The sequence below is a fragment of the Pseudopipra pipra genome, chromosome 7, assembly GCF_036250125.1.
Source record: "Pseudopipra pipra isolate bDixPip1 chromosome 7, bDixPip1.hap1, whole genome shotgun sequence".
NCBI lineage: Eukaryota > Metazoa > Chordata > Aves > Passeriformes > Pipridae > Pseudopipra > Pseudopipra pipra.
In genome coordinates, this window is record NC_087555.1 from 27,011,727 (window position 1) to 27,021,183 (window position 9,457).

Consider the following 9,457-nt stretch of genomic DNA (forward strand, 5'->3'; position numbering starts at 1 on the left):
GAGGAAGGAGCTTTGTGAATTGGGACCCTGTTCTATAAAGCCAAATCCTCTGCAAGTCTGGCAAGAGGCATTGTACGGCCTGTGATTAAGACAATCTCTTCTGAGAAGTCAGCCCAGCTGAACAAGTCACGAGCTGGTCCTTGGGCTGCCACAGACATCACGTGGCTCCTGTGACAACAGCTCCACTCAACTACCGTAGTCAAGCCTAACCAGCCCAGACCTAGACCAATATCAGGCATGCCTCTTTGCAACTCAATAGCCCAAATTCCCTTAAAGCAGGATCCCTGGCACTGGGAACCCACTTAAAGGTGTAGGCACATGCTTATGGGGCAGGGGGTTCTTTTCTGCAAACTCTATAATATGAAGCAGGTTTCAAACAACAGTCCCTGGGATGTGAGCCGACAGTGGCATTGAGTTTCCCACATAGCTGGTCACAGAGTTTCATTCCCACATGTTTTTTGTTCCGCTTGGTGAAGTCTCTTTGTCTCCTCCAGCACCCTTTGGCCAGCAGGGTTAGTGTGGTGATGGGGGTGTCTGGGCAGCCTTTGGCAGAAGGTGCTTCATGGGGAAGAGGTTTTTGTTGGTTTTACTTTAGCACAATTTTCCACAATTTTTCTGGGAAAATTCACTTGACACCTGCTATCATAATAATAGAGAAGTAGAACTAATGATTTTTCATTTCAAGATCTTAAAGCATTCATGAAACAATCCAACCACTTGCAATTAGGACACTCATAGATGGCAGATCTTGTTCCACAGGTTGCAGAAACAGAAGCACAGACATTTGAAAGTAGAGAAAGAAAGAGCTGAAGCTGGTGAGATGCCCGAACACCAAGCACTGCTGGGACTTGGGATCAATTTGCTTTGAGCTGTGAAACTATAATGAGCATAGACTTAGCTGAAGATAAATATTAAATGCAAAAAGAAGAGGTCTTAGGCCAGCTATCTGAGAGGTTCAGTCCCTGACAAAAACTGTAAATACCTACTAGATATAGGCTGCTTCCAGAAGTGGCATTTTCTCAGTATTTTCAATTGATTTTTTTCCCTAAACCATCTATCTCCTTCCTAATTTAGGATTCAGCTTATCACATCATAGAGATAAACTGAAAAGGGAAAAGGTCACAAGTTCTACTTTACTTAGGGAAAAAAAATTACTCTTTGTAAAATGTCTTTGGACTTATTTACATGACTGCCTTTGTTTTTCTTACAGAACAAAGGCCTGAATCCTCATTGTCCCATGGAGCCTTCAAAACTAGTGACTGGATCAGTGACGGGTGTCCTGAGGAAAACAAACCTATGAGCACCAAGTGTAAGCCATGTGAGCCCACTGCTAGCCCACTTGCTTTTTTAAGTTTCAAAGAGACAGAGGCTAATACTTATTTTTACAATGACAGGTCCTTTGGCAGTGTTGTCCTAAGGCAACAACAAAGAAATGACACTATCTAATGCCAGTGGGGCTGTTCCTCTCAGCATCCAGAGGACCTTCAGACCTGGCCATGTAAATAATGGCACTGATGCCTGTGTGGAATAAACTACTTCTGCTTCTTGAGACAAGAACTAGCATCAGCTGACCAGTGGTACAGGGAGAAAAGCTGCCTATATGTTTCTTATGTTTTATACCCAACTAACACCAAACTGCAGGCTTATTCAGCCCTAGTAATAGTCTTAGTTGGATTTTCTCTTACTTTGACCAGTATGGGACTTGTAGCATTGACAAATTGCCAGAAAGCCAGTCTGGCTACAGCACAGCATCTTGCTACTGCCCAGCTGCCTCTTCTCTGCAACAACCTTTTACCACAGGCTCTGTAAAGGTGGGACAGAGCTGGTGCTGCTCCCTGGAGAGAGGTAGGTGTCATGAGTGTGATGGCGTGGGCTTGGGTTTGTGTCTGCTGCACTCTTGTATCATTAAGGGGGTCTTAGCACCTGTTTGGGGCAATTAGGCTGTTCCCAAGAAATGAATTATCCGCATTGACTAGCTGAGGGCAGGAATAATTTGTCTGTGTTTTTAGGTGGTATCAGAATTAGCTGTTTAATATACAGATCAGACCCAGGAGAGCATCTGTGGTGAGAGATGGCCTTACGTGCCGTGTGGAGTGGCCTTATCCCAGCAGTCTCCTTCAGTCCCACCTGCCCTTTGTAACAATGTCCAGCAGCAAACACAGACAGGGTGGGTGGCACAGAGTCCTTTGGGCACAGCCTGCTGTACAGCATCTGGCATGACCAGGGAGGTCAACACACCCCCAGGATCCTTTCATGTGTGTGCAGGGTAGGTGCTGGCAGCAGGACTGCTGGGAATGCACTGAGGTTTTAAATAAGGACACACTACGCTTTTCCAGATCTCTCCTGTCCCCCTCTCTTGCCTATTGGTGCAGAAAATAACCAAAATAACAACTAAACAGCAGAAAAATCTTCTCTAACGCCTTAGTCTTTGTGCCCTTCTCAGTGAGGGCTGGGAGTAAAACTGCCCCAGAAACAATGGTTAAAAAAATGCTGAAGGGAGGAGAGTGTAAAAGGGAAACTACAGTCTGGACTTGCACTAGTGGTGGATGTTTTTTATTACTGTTATTGGCTATGCAAACACCCAAAAAAACAGAAATGGAGAAGTGGAGACAGCAGCCTCAAATCAAACAGATTTCAAACAATTCACAAACTTCTTCTAAATATATTAATCTTCCAAAGACTCTTTAGCCTGTTAGATAGACTTAAATAATCATGACCTAGTACTTGCTGAATAACTAAAATCTTTTGAGAGTTCACATTTATACTTCAGATCACTGTAAAACAAAGGGCAGAAAGAAATCCCATTTGGATGTGAATATTTAATATGGCTGTTTGAAAAGCTGCTGCACTGACATTAATTTGGGCAGATAATCAAATAAGTATTAAAATAAACAATTATGCAGAGATAAAATTAGAACATGAAAAGGTTCTAAGTTAAGCCAAAAGAAAGTGGTTTATAAAGACCATGGCCTTTCAGACATAACTGGAATAAAACACCAAGGCTGTTAATTTATATTCAGGATTATAGATTAGTGGTGGTACCAGTAGTACCTGGTATGTAAATAGAGGATGGATGTTGGGTTTCTTCCTTAAAGACCTACCTTAGAGCCTGTGCATGTTAACTGGAGCCTTTCTGTTATGCCAAACAGGCTTTGGATCAGGCTCCATCACCTTCTGATTGGAATCCCACAATTCCTTCATTTGGCAGCTTTCAGGAGAAGCAGAAGTGAAACATATTGCAAAAACCAAGCTCCAACAGGAGTCCTGTTCAATTATGTCTTAACATTAAACTGTAGCTAATGTGCTTTTACCAGATGTCCTGATGAAATACTATTACTAGCCAGTGCATTGCATTAATTAAAGTGAAATTTCATAATGAATTCTTTTTTTCGAGGCAGCAGGGATGAATTGATGACCTACATAACCTCCTTTCCCTCTGAAATAGCTTTCCAAACTAATGAAATGAATCCCCCTGGTTGTGGCAGGGGAGCAGAGGGAGCCATGCTTTGCAGCCCAGCTACACGCTGCGACATGAAAAAATCTGGGCACTCTCTGCAGAGATTATGGTTTGCCTTTCATTGTGTCTAGCAACAAGAGGGAACTTTTGGAGGCAGGCAGACTCTCCATTAAGGCACCTTGCATAACGGGAGGCTTTTGAAAGCTCCATTAAAATTCTTGGACAGTGCCCTCACAGAGAAGCCGCGGGATAAGCTGGCTGACCCTCTACCTTACAAACCGGCACAAATGCACAGACAGTTAAATGCACATTTGTTCGAGCATAAGAGGCTTAGGGTATGTCATTAAAATATAATCCACAACGGACAACAAACATACACACAGCTGGCAGGCTCAGACCCGTTTTTGCAAGCGTGCTAGAGAGAAGCAGGAGGCTCAGCATTACACAGCCCGGGTACGTGGGGAGCGGGTGGGAGGAGGGGAGACCTCTGTTCCTGGGCATATGTTTTTAAAAGAGAAAATATGCCTGTGAATTCTGATTACGTCTGTGTTAGTACATTTTGATCCATGGTGGTTTGAGATTAAAAGCAATTTATGATGTTGCTAAGTCTCAGCAGTCTACATTTCACTAAGCCATTGCAGTGCAATCAGAACAGTGCCTGTACCAATCCTGGATTGTGCCAGCGAGTCCTAATTGCCTGAAAGATAATGGTGTCATTAAAGTCTCTTGCCCCTGTGAGCCTTGTGCTCCTCGACAGAAAAGATGCTTTTATTGTTGGTTTCAAAGGAGCCCTCAGTCAGTGCTAAAGCACATTGTCCATTCAGAGGTACTGGGAGGATTTATTCTGTAGCTGCTTTATTTCTTTGTTTCTGCCTTCACAAGCAGTGGGCAGAGGAGAGCAATGGAAAGAAATGCAGAAGAAATATCGACTTTTCATCAAGACAAAATATAAATTAGACATGATTCAGTTAGACACTATGAAGGGAAGAAGTGGCTGAGACCTAGCATTGGTTTAGGCTTCTAGAAACAGAAATGGAGAATACTTCTGTGTAAGGAGACACACTCCACAAAAAATGCCAACTTCACCAATAATATTCAAGTCAGTAATCATTTTGACAGAAAAGCTGTGACTAGCTTCTTTATTCATACAAAAGGCACGTGGCCCTGCAATTACACCTTAACTCATAGCCATCCTTCTTACTGGACAATTTCAATTAAGAAATGACCTCTGCATAAAACATTCCATTCTACTACATGATTTATTCCTGTCTTTGTCTGGTAACATCTTCCTGAAAAGCAGGTAAATCGATCACTTGTCTCTTTATGGGTGTGAGCTTTTTAAACAGAAGGGGGGGGATGTGTATTATTATTTGCCTGCACTCTGAATCTTGCTAGTCCTCGCACTTTGAGAATCACTTTTCTGTTTGCTCTGCACAGTGCCCTGCTCAGTCAAGGAGCCTGTTTTCACTGGGGTTAGCAATACAAGACCACATACAAATGACAGTGACATGCAGAGGTAACCTATTAACAAGTGTTTTCTATATTTGTGCCATAAAAAACTGAATAGAGATGCATTTAATCTCTAACACCCAGGAGAAGTTGTATCTGCTGAGAACAGTAAGAGGCTTGGTTTGCAGAGGGGTTGTAGGGGGCTGTAGTCTACCTGACCTGCTATCCTCATAAAACCTGTGCAGTTAAATGTGCACTCAGTTTCACTTAAGAGACTTATGGCAGGCCATTCCAACATAATCCAGAGTGCTCACCAAATGCATGCATTACACAGAACAGGGTACCCAGAAGCAGAGAGGAGCCTCCACAGATCAGCACTCAGATAATTTTCCTTTCATATTTTCCTTCTCCTTAACTGCCTTTTATTCTCTTAATTTTTCCTTTTACTCTTCCAGCTGTTACCTTTCCGTCTTCTGTCCATATCATCCACCATAGCAGGTGTGAGAGCCTTTCTTCATTGCATCACTGGGGTATTTCTGGGGTATTCTCTGTTGTAGTTTTTGCCATGAACTCTCCATTTGTTTAAGACTTACTGGCATTTAATGCTTTTTCTTTGCTGAGGCCTTTTGAATGTAGGATCTAAACTGCAGTCCTGCTGCTCAGGGCTGTGCCTGTAAGGTGGCGCCAGAGCAGGGGCTTCTTCCAAATGAAGGAGGAGGGGTCTCAGTCAGTTGACAGGTGGAGGGGAGGCAGTAATTAGACAGAAGAACTTAACACCACTTGCCTGATATGTAAGTGGAGGAGAGAGATTGTTTAAACCACAAAACCAAATCTGGAGGCCCCTCTGTTCATATCATGCAGCAGCCTGGAAGGGGCCAAAGGGGCTCTTCCATGACCACACCAGAAAGCCCAGAGTAGCACCAAGCCCTGCCAGGGACTCTGATGCCCAAAACCTGCAAAATGTGAGCTCAGATCTTAATCTAGTGTATTCAAAATAGACACTGTTTTACTGTTTTTATAAAGGAACAGAGCACAAATGGCAGTAAACTCATGAGCCTTTTGGCCTAATCCCATTTCAGACACAAAAAAGAAACCCCTTCCTGACAGCTACAAGCTCTCTGGGAAGAGTGTGCTCTTCCTATGTTTTCCAAACTATATTTACTCTGCCATGTGCTGTCATCCTCCAATCCTCTTTGAGTGTCACTTGAAGAAAAAAATCTGTAGTGAATTATAATGACAATACATTGAAGATGGCTTACAGCAGAGAATGGCGCTTTATAGCAGCCGGCTGTGACAAATCTGGGCTGGGAGAGAACATTGTGTGTGTCCCAGCTTTTAAAATAAAAACCTCATTCTCATTCCCTGGGGCTTTTTAATGAATTGCCACATGCAACAATGCCTTAAACGAAGCATCAGTGATTATCTGTCTGATGGCAGCTCACTCAGTGATTATAACATAAAAGAACATGCAGCACCCTGAAAAACCTAAGCCTACTTGAAGAGCTCTACTGATGCTAAGAATAGCCCCCTTCTTAAAGGCAAAGATGCAGAGGTCACCAAAGGAGCAAAAAGTTTTAGAGAGGTGGAACGTCTTACCATGGTTAACGTTGCTCAGTGAGACGATACACCCACCTCTGAGCCAGTTGCACCACACACAGACTGAGAGCAGCAGGTGCCAGTCAGATCCCAGGATTAGAGACACCTGAATGAAGGAAAATCACGTTTTACACTTTTGGCAAGAGCTAGAAAAAGGCCAGGAGCAGCAGTCCTGCTGGTGTGACCCAGAGGAAAGTGGTTCTTGTTGAACCGTGAGGATACAATCCAGTGAGGGTTACAGGTCTTGCACCCAGGCTCAAGGATGTCCTGTCCCATCCAGATATCTGCTTAAACACATAAACACTGTGGCTTTTCCCTCTTGGACAGACATGCTGGTCACAGCATTTAACTCAGCATTTGGCTTAGGTGTGCAAGGGAAGAGTCCAAACTACCATGGCTCCCTCTGCAGTTGCTGGATGACATGGGCTCCTCTCCCATGTAATAGAAGCTCTGCTGTGGATCATGCCACAGGAAAGTCTGCCTCTCTCCAGTGAATGTACCATGGCCTCTGGAGACCACAGTCCAAACTTAGACACCTCATTTAAATGCCTCATCTTGGGTTGTGCAAATGCACCTCACAGTACCTCCAGCTCCTCTGTCCATCTTAACCACTCTTCCAATGCCTGTGCACTCACCTTACACCACCCAGGGCTCTCCCCATCCTGTTACATCCTGTATACACAACCCTAACAACTCCTCTGGGTCCAAAAGTATGTTTTTTAGCATCCCAAACTAGATTGCTCTGAATAGACCCTCCACATATAGAAGGCTAATGCATCCCAATGCAAGTGGCTTGCCGTGCATGGGACACAGTGTCCCTCTGCATTTTCCCAGGATTTGCAGATGCCCAGCAGCCCAGCTGGCAGATATTCAGATGCCCACTAACTCATTGCCCACACCACTTGGAGCTGGCAGGTCCACACGCTTCCCTGACGTCCGCCCTGCATTCATCTTCTGTTGCTCCTGGGCTTGGCAGCTTCCAGGGTAAATCTGGGTCAACATCTTTCCGTAGGATTTCTGTTCCCTTCCTGCCATGGCTGGCAGAAGGGGATGTGCCAGGACAGTACTGAAGGGCCATTGACTGATGAGGAAAGACAAGACAGGGAATGAGGGTTTTTGGTTTAACCACTTCGAAGCTGTGCACAAATACACAGACCCCCAGACAGGCATTGCTAGTAAAATGTCAGTAAAAAACAGAGGCTGATGTAGGAAAATCCCTTGCTGTCTCCAAAAATCACACACATCCATTTGAATCAGTGGGAAATTCAGTGTTTGCTTTTTTACTGTCGTTCATAGCTACTCAGGTTTTCATAATTTTAATCCATTATTCCTAATATATGTAACAAAGTAAGTTTAAAACCATACTTGGACCAGTGCAACTCTGACTGTTGGGAAATCCACAGGAAAAAACAGTCTCAGCCCTATTTCAGTAAATGTGCAGGAGGATCAGTATGAGTAAAAGCTCTTGTTAGTTCTCTCACGCTTTGTTCTTAGTAATTGGTTGATATTTTAGGGGTGGAATAATCTGTGGAAGTTGCTTTCTGCAGTGTGTGCTGCTATCCATTTTTTTTCTTTCAGAAAATCCTTTTGAAATTAGACACAGCTCCTGGAATCAACCCAGACACTGCTTTTCAAGCCAGAAGCATTTGTATAAGCATCATCAATCATGCCACTGACTCTTATTGCTACTGTATATTCACTTTCTACCTGGTTGGAATTCCTAATTGGCCCCGCTGAGCAACTTAAAGCCCTGAAGAAAGTGGTGGAAGGGAGGTGGGGGAGAGCGTGACTTTCCAGCTGGGACTGGGAGGTTTTCTTGCAAATTACACTGATAAAGTCTGTTTCCTGGAGAAAACAGACAAGAAGCAGTTGGTAACAGGGTGAGTAAGAGTCGGATGCTATGGGGTAAGATGTACAAAAGTATGTACAACTGGCTCCATTATCATCTGAGCAGTTGGCCTGGCAGCTGCCTACATCATGAGTTTCAGACTCGTGTACTGTAATGCAAACACACGAGGAGTCATTTGGACAGGAATAAAGCAGATAATTCAAGAGAAGGCTGTTTTTCTGATTTAAGTGCAGAAGAAGCTCTGCAAAAATGCAGGTGATTTTCTGTGCTGTCTAGAGCAGGATTTCTCTTTCTCTGCTTAGGGAACCACTGATGTTCTCCCCATCTCTAGCTCTCATTTATAGCAATCTCTTTATATCTTTCTTACATTTAGGTTCTCTCAAGCTGCCTAAAGCAATGCTAATTGTGTGGGAGCGCCCTCATGGACTGGTGACCCAGGACAGGGTGATGGGTCTGGGCTGTGCCAGGGAAAGGGCTGCCCCACAGGCAGTGATGGTGGGTCAGATCCCTGCACAGCCTCAGGTGCAGCTAACACAGAAGGGGATTGGAGCTATTTCTCCTTCTCAGGTGCATAGTAAGCATGAATAGGAGTTGCATATGCATACAGTACATTTATTTCATTGCTTTGCATCCCCTACTGTCCCCCACCCTATTCCCACCAAGCAGTCCCACATGCTGCTGAAAGCCAGGGCAGCTGTCCTCATCTATCAAAGCCTGTCAGCTTGAGAGCATAGGCTCTTCCCATTAATTAAGCAAATGTAATGTGATTAGCTAAGGCTGTAAATGTTTCTAGGCCCATTAGAAAGCTACAAAACACCAAGCATCACAGCCTCTCTTTTTCATACACTTGTGCTATGTGGGATGCTCCTCTGGGGCTGAGACTTTTGTTCTTAAGTTTTTTTGTGTGAGAGAAAATAGGAACATGTAATGGAAAGGGTCATGTAGTTCTTAAATTGCTGTTTGAGTTATAGGAACCTGAAGAAGAAATTAGTTTCTGCACTTTCAAAAAACTTTTGCCTACACGTTTTTTTAAATGGATGTAACAAGAACTGCTGAAAGCTGAAATTTTGGTAAGAGCCTATAGACCTCATTTAAATTTTCTGCTT